Source organism: Rhagoletis zephyria, unplaced genomic scaffold, assembly GCF_001687245.7.
Source record: "Rhagoletis zephyria isolate East Lansing unplaced genomic scaffold, Rhagoletis_zephyria_1.1 Rzeph_scaffold_00549, whole genome shotgun sequence".
Classification (NCBI taxonomy): Eukaryota; Metazoa; Arthropoda; class Insecta; order Diptera; family Tephritidae; genus Rhagoletis; species Rhagoletis zephyria.
In genome coordinates, this window is record NW_016157633.1 from 174,487 (window position 1) to 185,754 (window position 11,268).

Here is an 11,268-nt window from a genome sequence, read left to right on the forward strand (position 1 = left end):
TCAACATCTGCTTGTACGATACCAACACATTTCATATGGAAAAAAACTTTACATATCGCACAGTCTATCTTCGGTTGAGTACGGTCAACTTTCTGCCCACAACAACACGGCATATTAATGTCGCTTCTATTATTGAAGTTTTAAATTAGATATAAATTTCGTATCAGCAATTACATATTTTTCACCAATAGGCACATAAATATTGGTAAAACAAGAGTCACTGTCTCAAACTGAGTCGTTGTATAAAATTAACAACATTTTTGATGCAAAAATCACTTAGAAATATTGAGTAAATGCAGAGCGAGAGAAAAACACGTCCGTACCATTTGACAAACATAAACATATAATATATAATAATACGCTAATATAATAATACGCTAACTAAATCCCATACAAATCTATTCCTCGCTACTGCTCCTATGTTTCTCAACCAATTTGAATGATTCCTCTTTGTTCGAAAGGTATTTCAAAGGGGAGGTGCGCATTTTGTTTGTTTTTTTTCAGTAGGTGGAGTAGGAGTGGAGTTATTTAGAAAAACTTCATTTATGGTCCGATTTGCTTCAAATTCAACGATCAAGAGTTGCTCATGGATCTAAAAAACGTCACAAACAAAATGAAAGTGTGTGAAAAAGTGAGGTGGTCGAATTTCGAGAACGGAGCGATAGTAGTGATTATTAAACCATGTTGGGCATATGGAATTGGGCTTTGGGGCACAGCGTGCAATTCCATTTTGAACAGACTTCAAAGACTGCAGTCGAATATTTTACGCGCCATATGCGGAGCACCGTGGTACATAAAAAATACTAATATCCACAAAGATCTTAATGTACATACGGTGCATGAGGACATAAGAGGGCTAAGCACCAGTCACTCAGTACGTTTAATGAACCACCCAAATCGGCTAGCGAGAGATCTTCTTAGCCCGAGTTAAGCAAGAAGACTAAAAAGAAAGGATTTCTCCGATATTACCAAATAATGAGCAATATAATATATTTGGATATCCGTAATATATCAAAGTCGGCTCTAAAACTCGTCCCTCAGACCACCCAACACCAGTGTCAGTGCGGCTCGGAGACTTGTCCCTTCCGACCAAACATAGCCTACTGGATTGTAATTACTTAAATATAGAGAAGCGAAGGCGCGGCATGGAAACTAGTCCTTTTCACCCGCCCAGGCCGTACGGTTTTGGAACTCGTCCTTTCAGGCCACCTGCCCAGCACGATATCCAGCGATCCTGCTGCTTGGAATCTTGTCCATTCTGCAATAAATATATATTTAGAAAAATACAATAATTTCTAAGCATTGCGCAGAAATTTTAAATTTAATGGTACTTTGTAAGGTTTGAAAACTTATTGTTTGTTTCGATAGAAAGATTCAATAAATAAATACATATTATAACAAAAACAAAAAAAATCAACTTCTATTATCGAACATTTTTGTGCTGTAGAGAGAATATCCCCTGTTGTAAATAACCTCGAATTTTTTTTAAGGTCGCTCTCCAATTTCGAGTTCAATAAGTTTCTTGAATCATGGGCAAACCATTACGATCACAACATTTAGATCACATAGATTCCTTAACGCTCACGCTCGGGAAGTTTGAGAAGACTAGCAAACATCTGTTGACTTCGCAACCTTTCTATGTTTCACATTAGGCTAGCTTGGCGGTTGTTTTGACTAGCACGGAAATTACCTTACAAAATTTGCATGTGTACCTAGACATGCGCTCTCACATTTATTGGAATTTATAATGGCTATGTAAATTGTACTAATATTATAAATGTGAAAGTTTGTGAGCGAGTGAGTGTGTTTGTTTGTAGCTCTTTCACGCTAAAACGGCTGAACTGATTTTAATGAAATTTTACACACTTACGGGCTATGACGTGGACTAACATATTGTTTTTTTTTGGAGAGCACTGCCACTTTTTTCATTAGGTTAAAATCAACTAGTATTAAACAATCAAATTTATCAACTTAACAAAATTTTATAATATTTATCTTCCACCTAAATTTAATGAAAAATCCGGCGCGGGAGGAAACACCCCACCCTATAGTCGGACCTGCACATACATGTATATATATTTCAATTTCAACATGACCTTACAGACTAGATACAAATGCAAAACCTTTAAAAAAAGTACACAAAATATAAAAACAATTATCCAAAATTAGATATTAATATTTTCTTGAAACAAGAACGACTAACAGATAAATCAAGGAATGAAACCGATTCAAAATAACGTTCCGGTTTGGGTTTCGGTTTTGCCAAGTGTTTCGGTTTCGGTTTTGGTTTCGTTCTTCAAAATTTATTTCGGTTTTGGTTTCGGTTTCGTTCCGGTTTCGGTTTTTCACAGAAATTTTGTTGATATTATTTAAATCACAATGTCTTAAACGTTGAGGAAAGAAAATCGAAAATTACAGTTCACTGATAATATCAACACTAGGTTCTTTCCCTAACAATCCGGACCGGATTTGGTAATTAGAGAATAAGAGAAACATTTTCTTTCAAAAATGGAACAAAGTTCAGAAGTACGGAAACGCAAAAACCCACATTTCGTGCCCACAAGTCGAGAAACAGCTGATTCACGTTGTTCTTGTTTTTGTCACTTATACCATGTTCTGACCGACATCGGAAACATGTTTTCGTTGCTAAAACTGGTTTTCGACCTAAAACTTGTGTTTTCGTCCATATAAAATCTGTTAAACGAAAACCAGTTTTCGCTGAAAACTACTTGAAAACTCACTTTCCACTCATTCCAATCGGTGTCTTCACTAGTTTTTTTCGATTATTTATCGAAGTGGAAGTCATATTTTATCATCTTTAATACGCCATTTCGGATTTATTGTTAATTGCCTGGCCAAAGCAAAATAAGAATGAAAGTTAAAGGTTGTAAATGAAAAGAAAATGAAGGAAAAATGTTTTGGTTGTCGGTCAGAACATGGTATTAAATGCAAACACTTGGAAATTGAATTTTGGTTTCACAAATTTGATTTTAAGTACATAGATTGAAAATACATCAACAGCCCATTCACTTTTCCTTAAAAGCACCAAGTAAATGCAGGCAACATGTAAACACAATACAGCTTATATGCACTTTGACACTTTATCCATTTTTACTCGGAGAAAATTTCGGGCTGTTTCGGGCAGGAAGAAGAATACACTTACGATCGAATACGCTCGAATTTTCGCTCTCTATTACCCATTTTGTTGAGTACAGGCATGATTTCTGGGCTATTTTGGGCACACGCGGGATCTCGCATTGCGTACGGGAAAGAAACTACTTAAATATAATTAATCGATTATCGATTCACAACAACAAAGTCATCAGCAGATTTTTGGTAACTTGCCATACTTATTTACTACTTAACAAGAATTTTAGCAAAATGTTGCTGATTTTGGTTAAATAAATCATTTATTTCAAAGAAATTTTTATTAATTATTTTTGTAAATTTCTGGAAAACCGATTGAAACCTGTGATTGAAATGGTTTCGGTATCGTTCCTTTTCAGGTCAAGATAACGGTTACGGTTTCGGGTTCGGTTTTGAAAAACGAAACGGTTTTAAACGGTTACGGTTTCGGTTTCATTCCTTGAGATAAATCAATACAGATTTGCTTATCCATGTTATTAAATTCAATGCGTGTAATAGGCCCATTGCAACGCAATTAGTTTGCATCTTGAAATATATGGAGGCAAGGTTAATTCAAAATTAATTTGGGATAGACAGTATTTTAAAAATATTTTTTGCACTCGCTCTAATCTTCTATTGTGAGTTTCATAAACTGGATTCCAGATTACAGATCCATATCCATATCCATATTTGATCTTACAAAAGCATTATACAAAAGCTTTTATGTACATAGATTTTTAAACTCCGAACTATTTCTTTCAATAAAGGCAAGAGACGCAAAAGCCGTTGGTATTACATAATTAAGATGCTCAACAAATGTAAAAGTAGAGTCAAATACAGCACCTAAATCTCGTATTTTAACACGAGATAACTGCGTATCAGAAATAACATAGGATGAAGATATCTTATACTGGATCTTAGAATAAGTTACAACAAAGCATTTTTTTGCATTAACTTCTAACCAATTTCTTTGACACCACTCAGTGAAATTATTCAACTCCGCTTGAAGAGTTAAAACATCAGATATACTTCTAATTCTCAAGAAAATTTTTTAAACATCGGCATACAAAAGAAAATTACATTGACTGAAACAACTTGTTACGGCATTTATAAAAATGACGAAGAAAAGAGGCCCAAGTATACTTCCCTGTGGAACTCCCGAGGTCGCGACATAGGGAAATGATTTAACATTTTCAATCACAACGTAGTTTATTCTATTGCTTAAATAGATAGGACTCAACCCAGCGTAAAAATGTGGAATGAAAACCTAATTTCGTAAGCTTAGACAGTAGCAGTTCATGGGAGACTCTATCGAAAGCTTTGGATATATCTGTGAAAATAGCATCTACTGGATACCCATTTGTAAAAGATGAAATGCAATAATTAGAGAATACAGCAAGATTGCTAATTGTAGAGCGTCCAGGAACGAAACCATCCTGAGCTGAAGAAATAAAATGCTTGACAGCAAAAGTTAATTTTGCCATAACAATTTTTTCAAAAAGCTTTGAAATTGTTGGAAGTTTCGAGATTGGGCGGTAGTTGGAGATTTTCGTTTTACTGCTACTTTTATGAACGGGAGTGATGAGCGAGATTTTCCAGTCACCTAAATATATGCCTGTCTTTAATGATAAGTTAAATAACAGATATAGTGGAACAACAATCGTAGACGCGCAGTGTTTAAGAAAAAAGGACGAAATGTTGTGAACATCGCACAGCTTGGATTTTTTAGATTTAGGATACCTATGGCAATTACTTCGTCACTAATAGTTAATGATCCGAAATCTACGGTAGGTAATATTTTATCGAAACATGTATTATCAACACTCCCCTCTCTCCCTCGACAAAGTTGGATTTGAAGAATTCTGCAAAAAAGAGTAGTAGAATTATTGGGAGATGAGGAACATGTACCTCAAAAGGTCATTGACTTTGGAATAGCAGAAGAAGAACGCTTCGATTGGACGTAGTTCCAAAAATATTTGGGGTTTGACTTTATGTTGTTCTCAAATCCTAACAGGTGCTTCTTATATAGTTGTCTTTCAAGAGCATTTAATTCACGTACATATCTCAGATATTTGTTCTTATACTGAATAAAACCAACTTTCAACTTTTAAAACGTTTGTTATACCATGGTCATTTGTAGGTTACGATTATCAAATAATGAGTGCTATTCTAAGCTGGAAATTATACCATTTGTCAAAGGAAATCACACAGACTATAATTGAATTTAACATCGTCATCAGCAATATAACTTGAGTACTCATAAAATTCTAGTTCTAAAATTAGTGGGACGTGATGTTTATCGGTAGAAGATATAGGAAATTGAGATTGTAGCAAATTATAATTTAAGTCACTACTGATGAATACAAGGTCGAGTATTCTTCCAAGAGTGTTGACAAAGTGATTAATTTGTACCAGTTGTAGACTATAGAAACTATCATTGCTTGGAGTAAGCACTTTATCATCTGGAATATATGACCACACTATTTAGCTTAAAATAAAATCTCCTAAAATGCACCTCCGACTGTATTTCTGCCATGAAAAACAGCTTCTCATAAAAATACAATCGCCGTTCGGAGTCGGCGTAAAACTGTAGGTCCTTCTGCTTTGTGTGACAACACCAAGGCGCACGGCACAAATCGGAGGAGAAGCTCGGCCAAACACTAACATACGTGTAAGCGCCAATCTATTATTATTATTAAAATGCATAGTTCCGCATTTGAAGTCATCGCAGCCAAATTTAAAATGTTATCCACATGCGCCTTGATAGTATGATCCAAACTGTTTGGCGGGATATAGGAAACACAGATACGAAGTGCACATCTGTGACCAACAATGGTTACGCAGAGTTGATCCAACAATGTGTCGGTGTTATTAAGTGCGAATTGAGAGGAATGTAACTGCTTCTTGACAGCGATTAGTACTCCACCGCCCCGCTCGAGTCCTGTTTTGACTCTATCTCTATCCTTACGGAAGACACTGTAGAGATTTTTATCGAAAAATTCTTCATTAAAGAAATCTGAGGATAACCAGGTTTCGAATAGAGCAACAACATCGTAATCGTTCTGAGATGTATTAGCATATACTGCCGCAGCTTTAGTTCTCATACATGTTTTGACAGTATATGGAGATATGTTTATTTGAATTTGAATGTAAATTACAATTAAACGGCGGATTGAGGTCATATACTGAGCATCGGTTGTATCCTTGGCCCTTGGAAAAAAACGAAAAGGCCGAATAGTCACATTAGATGGCCACAGGGAGGCGTCTAGCAGCTTATCATAAATCACTGGTGAAACTCCAAGTTTGAAATATACTGGAGTCGTAGGGTCTAATTGAGCATCCTTCTTAACCAGTTTGAAACAAGAAAGTAAAGAAGGGGATATGTTCGCCAGATTCGATATATACTCGATAATATTCTCAGCTTCAGCAAAGTTCTTAAACGATGATAGGTGTAGCCACTTCCGCCGTATTCCGATTCCTCTACGCCTTAAGATTTGCACACGAAGCGACTTCAAAGCGTCAAAGTGTGAGGCGCAAAAGTGTTAAGTGATGAAAAATTATTATTTCTTTAATAAATTTTAAGTTATTTTTCAATTATTTGCACGAATTTTATTGTTTTATCTGTTTTTTTTTATGAAATGCATGCACGCACATGGAAAACTGTAAACAAACTTCTTCTTCTTACTCTTTTCTAAGCGGACGTACGCCTAGCTATCAACACTGCTGTACGCCAAACGATTTGCGGCGAACTTGTTTTGACGACTCGTGTGCATTTAAATACATGTGCTCGGCATCAAAGCGTACAACTTTCGTATATAGCATCTAATACGCGTCTAAAGCCATACGCCCCATGTTCAGACTGCCTTAGTTTCATTAGCAGCAGAAGTAGCATTAAAGCCATTTACTGGGACGTCAGCGAAATGAGTGCGCAACTCATCACTATCATTATACGTATTAATCAACGACTGCCATCGGCGATTACTCTTTGCACCAACTTTCGCAGCATTATTTTGTGGTTTAGTTCCACCAGCAGCAGAAACAGCATTACCTGCTAACATGTTGGCATTGTCCATAATGCCATTCACTGGGACGTCAGCGAGATGACTGCGCAACTCTGTACTATGCACTGATCTAGAATTGTTCGTATCAACCGCACTTTGATGTGGAAGGGTGGGAGAAGAAACATTTGAAAAACTGTTTGGATTGTTTTTGTTTTTGAAAGAACTGTTCTCGATTATGTTAGTTGGTGGTTTTTTAAAAGAAGACTTGACTTGCACTTTCTCAACGCCCTTAGCTTGTGAGCGCGTACGGATAACATTGTTGGAATCAGTATGTGTAGACTTTTGTTTTGAGCAATATCACGAAAGTGTGCACCAAGCGAATTGACAGAATTGTTTAAAGCATTTATGTTTTGCATAGCATACTCAACTTTGGATCGCGAAAGCAAGGGAAGACATTACAAACAATAGTCACACACGAAGATAACATTGTTATTGTTTGTGATTAAATTAGAGGCGCTTGCATTCAGTGTGCTTTTAATTCACCCAATCCGCAGGTAATATAATCATCACCCTGACACAATGTAGCACATTTAGCACAGTTCGCATATCTATGAACTTAAATTCAGCAAATCCGGATATATTAAAGATTTTTAAAATAGCGAAAATTATATTGATTCCAGAGCGCGAAAACACGTCTGATCGGCACGACGATAACAATATACTTGTATGTATGTAAATATATAATCATTCATCTAGAACCTTATATAACAAATACGAAAATTTCGGCTGAAAGTAGAAAAAGTTACCGTTTTTGAAATCGGCACTTGCCATGATTTTGAACTTCACGTAATATGACTCGGGAATACCCCGCAAAATATGCTAATTGAAAATTGCATCCTTCCAGACCGATTCAGTTGAACCTGGTTCAAGAACACCGAATGAGACTTTGGCGTAATATAATATTGGCAAACCCTATCCATGGGCTCGTTTTAGTCACTAGCGCGATGTAATTGCACACTTACGGCACTTCTCATTTGACGGTGTAAATCGCGTTCCTGCCGCAATCGTTCAGTAGCTACGTGTCCTTTAAATTCTTCCTGAGTTCGACAAGCACGAATCACCAATCGTGCCAATGTTTGATGTTGTGATTGGCGGCATAATGTCTTCCGAACACTAAGGTCCAGTTTTGCAGTGCTCGGCTGTCGTTTAAACTTAGTTTAACTGCACTGAAAACTTGCCCTAAAAGTGCAACATCAAATAATTCATGTTATCATTTTTTAAAGCAATCGAGCCATAACCGCGAAAGAAAAGTAAGCGCAAAATGTAGTTTTTGGTGTGTTTTTTATCAAAATTATTTATGTAGTTTTTTCAAATCCGTCAACCGTAAAGAATTTACAAAGAAAATAAACAGAAAAACTTGATGTACATACTAGATGTTTTGTTGTAAATATCAAGTGTTTTTTACATCGATGTATTACATCAAATGATTTCATAAAATCGATGTTTTTGATTAGAAGTCGGTATTTTTATTGTATTATCACTAACAGCCTTAGCGTTGTTTTTCTTTTCCCTCTTCATTACTCCATGGCGAGTAAGGCACGGTGCACATTAGAGCAATATGATACGTGATGCGATATGTGATGCGACACGCGATACCATTTTGAGATAGCTGCACAAACTTTTGTGCCCTTATAAGCTTGTTAATGAGTTAAATGAGTTGCTTCTCAACCGAGTTTAGACCTTTCGAATGTTGGATCTATGTTTATATCTATAAACTTTTAAAAAATTTAAGAGAAAATTATGTTTAATATCGAGTAAAACTGATGTTTATTTGTACAAAGTCGCCTAAATATTAAATGAGATATTCAAATTTTTATAACAAATTATTTCAGAATATTGCGTTCACTACAAGGAGAAATCGGTGAAAGCTGAATTAAAAAAAAGGTTAGGCAAAAATTGTTGAGTTGTATAGCCAAAAATATTATTTTTTTTAAGAAAGGTTGAATAACTTTTCCTCGACTTTTTAAAGTAAAAATTAATATATATTAAATGTTAATTGTACATCAATTCATGAGTAGTATGAGTTGCTTTATAAAATAGTGCGTGAAAACTTTGCCAAATTTGAAAAAAAAGAAAAAAATTAACACAGAAAATACACACAGATCTTTTATGTTTTCTAAAAGTTTATATACATATATCATTCGAAAGGTCTAAACGCGATATATAGTCAACTGAGTTACAACCTTATAAGTGTGGAAAACCGGTTTTTTAACAGTAAAGCAAGATTGTGTGGGTGTGTGATAGCAATGTCGTATCTCGATTCTTACTTCACTCGGCAAAACCTACCTGAATAATAACATGACTTACCAGGTATTTTTACTTCATTGTTTTTTGTAGCATTAGGTTATAGAGCACACAAATTAGTACTTTCTCTATTTAATTTAAAAACTGATTAAATATAATAAAACAACACTCAAGGAGAAAAAACATATAAAAATATAACGAATAATCAAAATTAATTACCTACATACATACATCATGCTTTAGTATTTGTTATTATATCTGATTTCTTGTTTTAATGGTAAATGAGTTGATTATTTCTTAATTTTTTTCTAAGTAAACTGATTACTATTTATTTAAATATTTGAAGCAAAATAGTTAATCATTAACATTTAAACAAACACCAAATCTTTTTTGCTATTCAAAATCAAAAAAAAAGGTTTAAAATTATTGGAATCTTCACATTTCTTTTTAAAGATGTGAAAACAAAGGCAAATAAACGATTATGAAAAATATTCTTTTGTGCGTTTACCTGTGTCCTTGACCTCAGACGCTATATTTCTCCATGTCACACTAGTCATGTCTGTTCTACAGTAGTTTTTTTCGGTATAGTTCCATGAGCATGGTTTTTTTATTAATTCGACAAAAAAAAAAATAGGATGATGATTCCGGCTGTGAAACGATCATGCTTATTGTAAAAAATGCCGCGCAATACTAATCTCACCTCGTTCAGAAAACCATGCAATATTATATCGCAGCGGTGTCGGACGTGCGATACGCATGCGATATTATATCGCAGTGCTGTCGCTGTCGTGCAAGTGTGCACAGTTTTCATCGCTTCTTACCAATTCCCACGTACTCAGCATGCCGATTTCGCTCTAATGTGCACCGTGTCCAAAAGTAAAATGGCACCAAAAAGTGAGATTTGGAAGTTTTTCCAAAGGAAAGTGTGCGCTGGAATTGTGAAGCATTTGCAATAAGCAGCTTAAAACCTGTGAAAATACTTGGAATCTTATTAAGGCCAAGCCCAAATAATTTTTTTTTATTATATTTTATTCTATTTACATATACAAAATGACCCGTGCTTATAGTCAAAATAAAGTCTACTCTACTCTGCCAAAAAAGTTGCTTTAATTTTTTAAGTTGATTTTATTTTGACTATAGCTACGGGCATATATGTAATACTCCTATATTGGCAGTAAGAGCTAGTACCGTGCGAAAACACTACAGTACAGATGTATCAATAAACACGTACGAAAGAAAAGGAACACATACGTTTATAAATAAACATGTACACAACATATATACAAAAACGACACTCAAGTACACAATACATTGACAAAAACGGTACTAGACTGTCTCGCTTTGATTTCGGCATAGTTGCCAACTTGGTGCGTTAAGCACTAGATTTGGTGCTTTTTGAAAATTAAAACGCCAAAAAAAATTACTTAGTGCCTAGGGCCTTTTTTAGTGCTTTTTTTGAACTAATATTACTCCGAGATAGTTAAAACCTGAAATAATTTGAAATATTATAAGCTGCGGTGTCTCATGAGGATGCGGAATTTAAAAGAATATACAAATTTAAATGCACTAAAATACAACCATGGTTGATAAAAAGCTGAAGTTGCAAACCCACCTTGTTGAATTCTAGGCGCATTGAAAATGCTAATACGCAGGTAAGTTAAGTATTCTTTTTTTTCTTTTCTAATTTTTTGTACAAATTTTGACTTTTTTACCACCTGAGTAAAACACAGCGTTTCTTGGTGCTAAATCCAAATCTGGCCGCACAATTGCTCTAGTACTAGAAATTTAGATATCCTACCCCCAGATTGCCAAAAACACGGGTTTTTGTGATATTTGA